General features: G+C 38.6%; 1 pseudogene; it reads right to left on the reverse strand.

The window, feature by feature from the left end:
* Window positions 1–1,056: 1,056 nt before the first annotated feature.
* Window positions 1,057–1,592, reverse strand: LOC149440950 (small ribosomal subunit protein uS11 pseudogene; annotated as a pseudogene).
* Between the last annotated feature and the right edge of the window lie 8,894 nt (window positions 1,593–10,486).

Consider the following 10,486-nt stretch of genomic DNA (forward strand, 5'->3'; position numbering starts at 1 on the left):
GGTCACACTGTCCTTGTGTATTTCTGTTGCACACATTCTCTTTCTCCTTTTATCATAGTCTAAAATTTTTCTTTTCATATTTCTCTTCCTCTTTTCCATAACTTCACAATCAGAAAAGGCAGCGACATTGGACATCACAGCACTGAACTGGTAACAATGAGGTGCATACAGTTTAACCTTTAGAGTTGGAAGATAGAATCAGCACCAAGTGGAAAAGATTATACTTTTCAGACAGACATAAAATATGTGTATCTTTTGACTTCTGCTTCCATTTTGGGTAGTCCTAGCATTGAGCCTCTTATGAGAGTGCTCTGCCATGTCTTCATAGCAAAAAAGGGGCATTGCCATGGTGCGCTTTGGTATAATGACATTTTTCATATTATTGTAAAGAGATAAATCTCAGAATCAGATAGAATAGAAAAATCAGTTTATTAAAGACTAGTTTCAGCTAGAACTATTTCACTTTATAATGGCTATTGTTAATAATAAATCATTGTTTTTTTCTTTAATAAAGCTCAGAAACAAACTAAGACATAATTCAAACTTTAGCTGGTACAAAAGTGAAGTTTCCATATTGCAAGATAAACAAATAACTTGAGCTGCAAGGTGTTGACAATCAGAAGTTGAATGTGCAACAAATTATCAAAATTCTTATTAAATGTGAACTTATGAATTTCAGGCAAATTCATCGGTTTGGCAAATTCAGTACCAAAAAGAGTTTTGGTACTAGCCCATATTGCCCTCCATGGACTTAGAGCCTGGTTAGAGCTTCACAGCCACCAATATGATCATAAGCTGGATCATTCAGGCCCTCATCAAAAGAAGGGTGGTATTAAGAGCAGCAATTATAACCCCTTAACTGCTGTTGTTTTTCTATAAAAAGTTTTTTTTCTTTTTAATTTGTTCTAATTTGGGGCTTATTTGAGTCACTTAGTAGGATTTTTTATGCATGTGGTTAGTTTAAAAATTTTAGACATTTGGGGGAAACTTTGATTTTACGGTGATGGGTCTTTTTTTCTGATTTATTTTTAACACCTGAAAGAAAAAGCTGGAGAATTACAGATGACTGTCCTTTCTGCATGTGCTGTCTGAAGAATGGGGGTCACATCTTTAATGTTGCCACTTTTCATGCCATAATGAGCCAAAGCTATTGGTGCAGACTGGGCACCAGGACCAGAGGTGTTTGTCCTGTTTTCTCCAGCGGCAAGCAGCTGGATGTGGAGACTGTGGTGCTAAGCTCCTTGCACCTCTGAGTGACATCTTCAGCAGCCAAAATAGCAACACAAGGAGGGGACTCATCTCTCTCAGCCTTCAGCTTTATACCGCCAATCACATGGCAGACAGGGGGTGAAGATGTGACAGAGTGAAACACATTTTTGGGGTTGATTGACTAAAACCATTCAACTTCCAGGTTTTATAATCAAACTTAATTGAACAAGCTGGAGTTACAAGTTGATTGGCTACTTTGCACAACTGCACCAGATTTTGCACTCTACACTTTTAGTCAATTTACCCATTTGTCCTTCAGCCAACTATGGCCTCAGGCTGCTAACCCATTCTTCTATATTTTCCTTACCTTTATGTGGAGCCATTTTGTTACATCTTCTTACAGACCTGCTACACGAAAGGGTCTTTTTTTTTTTTTAGTTTGAGGTGATAAACACTCAACAGTCATTTGCTTTATGAATAGACTTTTTTTTTATCAGAACACACTGCTTTGTAACAAAGATTACTAAATAAAAACAAATGTAAGAACTGTGTGTGCAAAACATACCTCATAACAGCTACTCACATTCCCTTCAACCCCCATACCCAAATCTCCAATTTGTAAGAAAAAAAATTACAGTTACAGCCCTCAGATATGGGTGGCTAAAATTGTCTAATGGTACCACAGTTAGATGGCAGCATAAAAAGGCCTAAAAGTGGAGACACAAACTTTCAAAAATGATTTGAGCTACTGCCCCTACATTTGGATTGTTAAAAACTGACCAGTGGTAGTACCATTTGGCAGCAGCAAGAACAAGAACCAATGTGGAGACCCAAGCCACGTAAAAAAATATAGAGCTGCCATTAAATTGGATGGGTAAAAAATAACCAGTGGCACCATAGTTTCATTGTAGTTCCAAACAGGAGATGTGTTAGGATGGAAGTACAGTGGGGAAAATAATTATTTGATCTCTTTCAGGTTTTGTACGTTTGTCCGCTTACAAAGAAATTAAGGATCTATAATTCTTACCATGGGTGTATTTTAAATGATGGAGACAGAATATCATCTGAAAATCCAGAAAAAACACAATATAAATTGAGTTGCAGTTCACTGAGTAAAATAAGTATTTGATCCCCAAGCAAAACATGACTTAGTACTTGGTGCAGAAACCCTTGTTGGCAAGCACAGAGGTAAGACGTTTCTTGTAGTTGGTTACCAGGTTTGCACACATCTCAGGAAGGATTTTGGTCCACTCTTCTTTACAGATCTTTACAGATCTTCTCTAAATCCTTAAGGTTTCTTGGCTGTCACTTGGCAACTCGAAGTTTCAGCTCCCTCCATAAATTTTCTATAGGAGTAAGGTCTGGAGACTGACTAGGCCACTCCATGACCTTAATGTTTTTTTTCTTGAGCCACTCTGTTGACTTGGCACCAGGGGTGGACTGACAACTCATGGGTCCCCTGGGCAATAGGGGATCATGGGGCCCCTGTATCCTTCCCCAAACTCAAAAAAGCCTATGAAAAAGGTACCAGGGGCATCTCATGGGGCCCCCTACTGACCCCTGACCCTCCGGCAGTGCCCAAGTTTCCAAATGGTCAGTCCGCCCCTGCTTGACACTATGTTTTGGGTCATTGTCATGCTGAAAGACCCATCCACTACACATCTTTAGTGTTCTGGCTGAGGGAAGAAGGTTCTCATCCAAGATGTTACAATACAAGGCCCCGTCCATTGGCCCCCTCAATGTGGCAAAGTCAGCCTTTAGCAGAGAAACAGCACCAAAGCATAATGTTTCCACCTCCATGCTTGACTATAGGGATGGTGTTCTTAGGGTTGTAGTCAGCATTTTTCTTCCTCCAAGCACGGTGAGTCGAGTTAATGCCAAAGAGCTCAATTTTGGTCTTCTCTGACCACAACACTTTCTCCAAATCCTTCTCTCAATCATTTATATGCTCATTAGCAAACTTCAGACGGACCTGTACATGTGCCTTCTTGAGGAGGGGGACCTTGCAAGCACTGCAGGATTTCAATCCATGGCGGTGTATTGTGTTGCTAATGGTTTGTTTGGTGACTGTAGTCCCAACTGCCTTGAGATCATTCACAAGCTCCTTCCATGTAGTTCTGGGCTGATACTCCACCTTTGGTGTGATCATCCTTATCCCATGAGGTAAAATCTTGGAGCATGGTGATTGATGGTTATTTTGTATTTCCTCCATTTGTGAATAATCACTCCAACAGTTGTCTCCTTCTCTCCAAGCTTCTTGCTGATGGTCTTGTAGCCCATTCCAGTTTTGTGCAGGTCAGCAATCTTGTCCCTGATGTTCTTTGACAGTTCTTTGGTCTTGCCCATGATGGTGAGGAAGAATGAGATTCTGTGGACATGTGTCTTTTATATACATAACGAGTTGTCATTAAGAGCATCTTCTTAAATTGACAGGACTAATCTGTGTTCCACATGAGCACATAGCATGTCTGTGGGAGCCAGAATTATTGTTGGTTGGTAGGGGATCAAATACTTATTTTACTCACTGAACTGCAAGTCAATTTATAACATTTGTACTTTTCTGGATTTTGATTGATATTCTGTCTCTATCATTTAAATACATCTCCTATAAAAATTATAGACCCTTAATTTATTTGTAAACTTACAAAATCTGCAGGAGATCAAATAATTATTTTCCCTGCTTGTACAGTATGTTGGTGCTTGGTGCTGTAAGTTATGGAGTATTTGTATGTACATGCACAAACAGCCACTGATTTGATAACAGCATGACCAGCATTTACATATTAAAAGGACATTTCATAAAATTGATAGATACCCTGATGAAGTCACGGGACAGTGACATAACACGTGGGTCTGTTAGCGGAGCGTGGTGATGGTCGCCGCCATTTTGGTATACCCTGGAAGTATAAACCCATATCAATACATGTGTTTGAGGCCTGATTTCAACTGACGTGATGCGTTCATTTGGCATTTCTGCATTAAAGTTTTAATTTTTTTCAGAAACTCAGAAACTTATACAGAATTAATTATAGTAAAGGAGGTAGCCTTAAAGAAGTTATAGGGATATTAGATGGAGTCCGAGGGAAATTGACAGTAGTCTTTAGCCTCTTCCATTTTCTAACAATTGCATCAACAGTTGATCTGTTTTCACCAAGATGCTTGGCAATTGCCCCGTAGCCCTTTCCAGCCTTGTGGAAGGCCACAATTTTGTCTCTGGTGTCTTTTGACAGCTCTTTGGTCTTGCCCATGGTAGTAGTTGGCATCTGACCAACTGTGGGGTGGACAGGTGTCTTTAAAGAGCTCAGACAGGTGCTACTAAGTTAGATTAATGAGTGGAGTAGAGGTGGACTTTTTAAAGGCACAGTAACAGGTATTTGAGAGCCAGAATTCTTGCTGTTTCTTAGGTGTTCAAATACTTATGTTCAGCAGTGCAAGACAAATAAATTCTTTAAAAATCATACAATGTGATTTCCTGAATTTTTTTTTTAATTCTGTCTCTCAGAGTGGGAATGCACCTACAATGTGAATTTCAGACCCCTCCATGATTTCTAAGTGAGAGAACTTGCAAAATCGCAGGGTGTTCAAATACTTCTGTTCCTCACTGTATGTTCACTTGGTGACTATTGTTCATGTTGTATTTCATCACAATCTATATTGCACTTAGTTTGGTCTGGGTTCAGGCCTTTACATTTTTATGTATTATTTATGTTCACTTGCTGATTATTACTCACGTTGTCTTTGTCACAGTTCATATTGCACCTAATTAGGTCTGGATTCAGGCTTTTATACTTATCACCTTTGTTTTGGGGTTATTTTTTTCTGTCCCCCCACTCTTCAAATTATTGTGTCCTTAGTACTATTGATATTAGCGCAACACCATTTTATTTTTGTTATAATTATCAGGCTCTTCCTCTGTTAATCCTATTCAAGAGGCAAATGCAAACCCAAGCCTTATGTTAGTAAGTCAAATTGGTAATTGATAATTGTTTTCTGTCAGATGATATGAGGGTCGTAAAAACTACAGCTGGCCTTAACTGTTATAATCAAATACTGCAGGAAGGTCTAGGCATTTTAAAACAAATTCTGGTATTGTGGCTGTCATAAGATAGGCAATATTCAAGGAGCATTATTTGTTAACAAGAATATCAAAATTGTTCTTCTGAAGTTGTTTGTCAACCAATCAGTTTCTTCTATATATTAGTAAAAGAGGCAAAATTAGTATATCAGGAAAAATGTAAACTGGCTAAGATCATGAGACAAAGGGTTTATGGTAAGAGTATAGGGATTAATGGATGCATGCATATGCATGGAAGACACATGTGGATATATATATTGGACATACTGCTTGATGTGTTGAGTGTTTGTATCCTAGATAAAGTCATAAATTGAAGAACCAAGGGGCTCATAAGGCTTTTAATTACTATATTATTTTGTATTTACAGTTTTGGACATGTCATTTGTCTAGGAGACTTGATGTCTGCATTCTATACTCCTTTTCCTGCTATACATATACTTAGTTATCATGACACTTGTCAACACTATTACTTACTATATATAGCAGCAGTGCCAACATAGGAAAATGTCTTGTATGGATCAGAAATGTAACATGTTAAAGTTTGGATTAAGTCTATGCTAATGAGGAGTGGATCGAGATGACAACAAAAAGGAGGAGGGGATCGAGATGACAAAGCTGGCTGTGTCTCACAACAAATATGGTGGCATGCAGTACAGAAACTGATGAACAGATGATTCTATTAGATGTTTCTTGGGAGAAATTGTAATACTAGGATTGGCCAAATCGTGTTTGGATGTTGGATGTAGTTGGTGGTTAAAGGGAATATTTTATTTCCACTCCAGTAATTTGAAAAGAAAGCCTGGCGGATGATGGTTGCTGCTGGAGATGATGGGCTGACTCTTGGTGGGGACTGAGGTACCAGTCTAGACTTCATGTTCTTTGGTCTAGCCTCTTGCTGTTGAAGATAGAAAATGCCAGGCTGGTGATGCCACTAACAAACTTTGCCTCTTTCTCACTGAATGCAGCATAAGTACTTTGGGGTTTGGGTAATGTGCGGTGATGGTGTGTTTCGGGCGCACACTGTTTTTAAACATTTATTTTTACTTTCAAAATCATGCATTGAGCTGCTGCTACTGAAATAAAAAACAATCTTGTGAATGGAGCGATCAACCTGTGCTGTTAATATCCAGCTTTTACACACCTATACTTAGGGGCTGTAGCTCAAATTTTATGAGAAGTCAGACACCTCCCTCTGGCTTGTGTTTAGGCTTATTGGCTTTGCTATCAAAATACCAGAGGATTATAGCTTTGATTTTGGTAATAAGACACTGACATGTGACTTCTCATTCTGCGTGCAGTCATGTTGGTCTTTACTAGTCTGTCTTTGGTCAAACAGCAAGAAAAAAAAAATATTTTGTCTTTCGTGTAAAAAAACAATAAAAGTATTTGGGGATGTATACTTCTGGGCATTAATGCTGATCTACGCAAGATTGCCCTCATATCTTTTCAGGGTTTCTTTATGCTACCGGAGAATACACTGTGAACTATTATAGTGAAACCTTGCACTTTGTATACTATTACCAGCACTACTACTGCCATAAATACTAGAAAATTGAAAAATACAAAATTATGATAAGAATGGTTTTAAAGTGTTTCAAATACAGCTTATCAGAAAACAGACTACGTGAAGGAAGAACATAATTTGATTACAATTTACACTCTTTTCTAACCGCAAGCAATCATGACTGGATACATTTTGATAAGATGGCCTTAACCCCTTCCTGCCCACCTCAGTGTCCCTTTAATAAGTTCAGAATGACTGGGGGCACGAAGAATTGGTGATCATGTGACCATCGTGATTGGTTATCTAGCCAGATACTGATCTGTAGTGGGGACTAGGGATGGGCTTGATGTTTAACTAAGTGAACACACTGGCATTCAGGGGGCTGTTCACCCGCCACGCCCCACAATGGACTGCGTGCAGCGCCATGATTGGCCAAAGCAATGCACCTGACCACCAGGTTTGTGAGGAAGAGGCCCTTGCCCCCATTGGCATGGGGATATGTCTCAATGCAGAGGGCATATGGCCTAGTAAGACGCAGAGAGAGGGGGGAGCTCATTCGTCCCCCCCCTTTCCTGCCCTGCCAGACCTGTGATCGGATCAAGGGTCTGGTAGGAATTTAGGGAGGAACCCATGCTTTTTTCCCTTATTTTTTGGGTGTGGGGTTCCCCTTACAGGTCACACTAGGCATAAGGGGCCTGGTATGGCTTTTAGGGGGAACCCCACTTTTTTTTTACTATGGGGTCCCTCCTTACCTTCCTACCAGACCTAAAGGGTCTGGTAAGGATTGGGGTTGGACCCCACGCTATTTTTTTTTTTTTTTTATAAAAATGTAATTTAAAAAAAAAATGTCAATCCTGCAGCAGCAGGTTCTATCTATTGTACAGATGTGCAACTTTGCAGGTAGTTTAAGGGGACCCCCACAGGCATGATATTGAAAGGAATGTTTCTTTTTTTTTTTCTTTTTTGCTTTAAGCAATAAAAATGACTGCCCCTTTAAAAAAAGTAAAAATAAAATTCAAAAAGTACTGATCCGTGTCCCTCAGGTCAGTACTCGAGTCCCCATACTCATTTAATGGCTAATAACTTGCATATAAGCCTTCAAAATTGGCACTTTTTAATTTACAAATTGGAGTCCCATAGACTTGCATTGAGTTTCAAGTTCCTGGTCGAGCATTCATTAGGTTCAAATGTTTAACCGCAAACCGAACATAGGGGTGTTCGGCCTACCACTAGTGGGGACTAAAAGCTGTCTTTGACATCTCAGTCTCTGTGCTGGAAGTGTGTAGTGAGTGAACTCTCAGCAAAGAAACATCAGTTGCCCAGTAATGCATGTTTGGCGTGTGGGTGTTAAAGCCGCACATCTCTTAGGCGGGTGGCAACAGCTTAAATAATGTTTATTTTATTCTTTATTTTAACATTTTCCCTAGATATTGTTGCAGTGTTTTCTTTGCCTTTTGTTGGTAAACAACACAAGAAACAGATTTTATTAACAAAGCACCAGTAATTATACTATTTTGGATTCTTTTATAATTTGGTCTGGTGCTCCTTCCATTTGTGCATGTTTTTTTCTGGTAACTCGCTGGGTACCCACAGGAGGGTAATCCTTTTTGTTTTGAGAAACCTAACCTGAGCCAGAGAGCTCTCCAAAGGTTTTTGTTTTTTTATTTCTTTGTATGACTCATTAAAGTACCAGCGCCTCCTGGATGCTTTTTTCTGCTATGGGCTGCAATGGGGCCCTGTAGAAGAGAGGGGTCCAGCAAGGCACCTGTAGGGAGGAAGTGGCTGCCATTTTAACTGTGTTAAAATGTATGGAGACTTTACAAGTCAACATACCACTGACTACCTGAAATATCTGGTTTGGATTTACATGACCTTTAAAGAGGGTTATACGGCTCACTGGAAAAAGGCATTTTCTGTTGCATGATTCGATCAAAGAATTGCACTCTGCTTTGCCACTTGGAAGATTATGCATACAAGTGTAACTTAAGGATGTATAGGGCATCAATGTGAGAAACACAATATCAGCTCTCAGACTAGACAGCAAGATTGAAATTCCACTTTAGTATCGTGCAGACCAATTTATTTTATATGTTTCACAGATGTAGTCAGTAGAATCTCTTCAAAAATAAACAAACTCAGTGACCTCAATTACGTTAAATTGGTTAAACTGGCAGAGAATGGATTTGAATTTAAATAACCCATTCAAGTCACTAGGAAAATGTTTAACTACAAAAAATAAATGTAAATGAAAATCTGAGGTATTGTCAAAAGAAGAGCTTATTTACCATTTATACATTTGCCACTGCATGTGAAATCGTCAATTTGATAATATGCAATATTGTTCCCTTAAAAAAAAAAGATGTACATAGGATGTGATTGGTCATTTAACAGTTTCTGTGAAATGTATTCTAACGCCAGCCTCTTTCCTGTCTACTGTGTTACATCCACAATGAATGTCAAGGATCTAAACTAAAGTGTGAGATACAGACACTGTTTCAGACTCTATAACAACTGGTTTTCTTTCTTTTTTTCTTTTTTCTTTATTTAAATCCTTTATTACATTTTTCATTGCAAAGGGAAAAAATAGGAAAACTCAACAATATAGCATATTCATACAAAACACAAACATTTCACCTACATTTTCCACTCCCTACATTTTCCAGTCCCTTAGACACACTAATCAGATGATATAATACACTGTTTTTATACTGTTTCACTGATGACTCTGACTTATAAAATAAGCACACCCAGGGATCTTTATGTATAGTATTCCCCAAAATCTCCTGTATTAGTTGTATTATATCTTGCCAAAACCTTGTATTTTTGGACAGTCGCATCAGATATGTGCCATTGTTACCTTAAATCCACATCCTTTCCAGCATAGCGGTGATACTTCTTCTCACTGTCTATGTGCAACACTCGGTGTCAGATACCATCTCATTAAACATTAATATTTAATTTCAACTGTGTTCATATTCATTGCCCCATGTGTTAATTTAAACATTTTATTTTCCTGTTGTTCACTCATTTTTGTTCCCAGCGCCCCTTCCAATTCCTCTAAGAATAACGGAGGACTTGCCCCCTTCAATTCAATAATAATCTTACATATCCAGGAGGTAATATGTTTTGGAGCTGTACCAGCACCTAACATTTTTTTAAATGGGAGCATGTCCTCCGGCATCCTCAGTGGTTGAGGGAACTCTGAAACAAAATGTCTTAATTGATAGTATCTTAATTCATCTAATACTACAAATAACTCTTTTTTACTCTTTAAATCTTGAAAAGTGTACAACTTCCCCTTAACTACTATATCTCTTAATCGTGTATCTCCATCTTTAAACCACTTACCTGAGATATTGTCTTTCCCTGGTGGGAAAAACTCTGTGCCCACCAGGGGAATCAATAATGAATTATAATTCCAACCCATTTGCTTGTTATTTTAAACACCTCCTGTGTCAAAGTGCTACCAATCTACAGTTGCAAGAAAAAGTATGTGAACCCCTTGGGATTACGTGGAGTTTTGCATGAATTGGGCATAAAATGTGCTCTGAACGTCATCTAAGTCACAACAATAGAAGAACACAGTCTGCTGAACATAATACTACACAAACATTAGATGTTGCCATGGTTTAATTGCACATAACATGTAAACATTCACAGTGCAGGGAGGAAAAAGTATGTGAACCTTTGGACTTAAT

The sequence above is a fragment of the Staurois parvus genome, unplaced genomic scaffold (assembly GCF_062004578.1).
Source record: "Staurois parvus isolate SC_StPar_1 unplaced genomic scaffold, SC_StPar_1.0 ptg001045l, whole genome shotgun sequence".
NCBI classification, from domain to species: Eukaryota; Metazoa; Chordata; class Amphibia; order Anura; family Ranidae; genus Staurois; species Staurois parvus.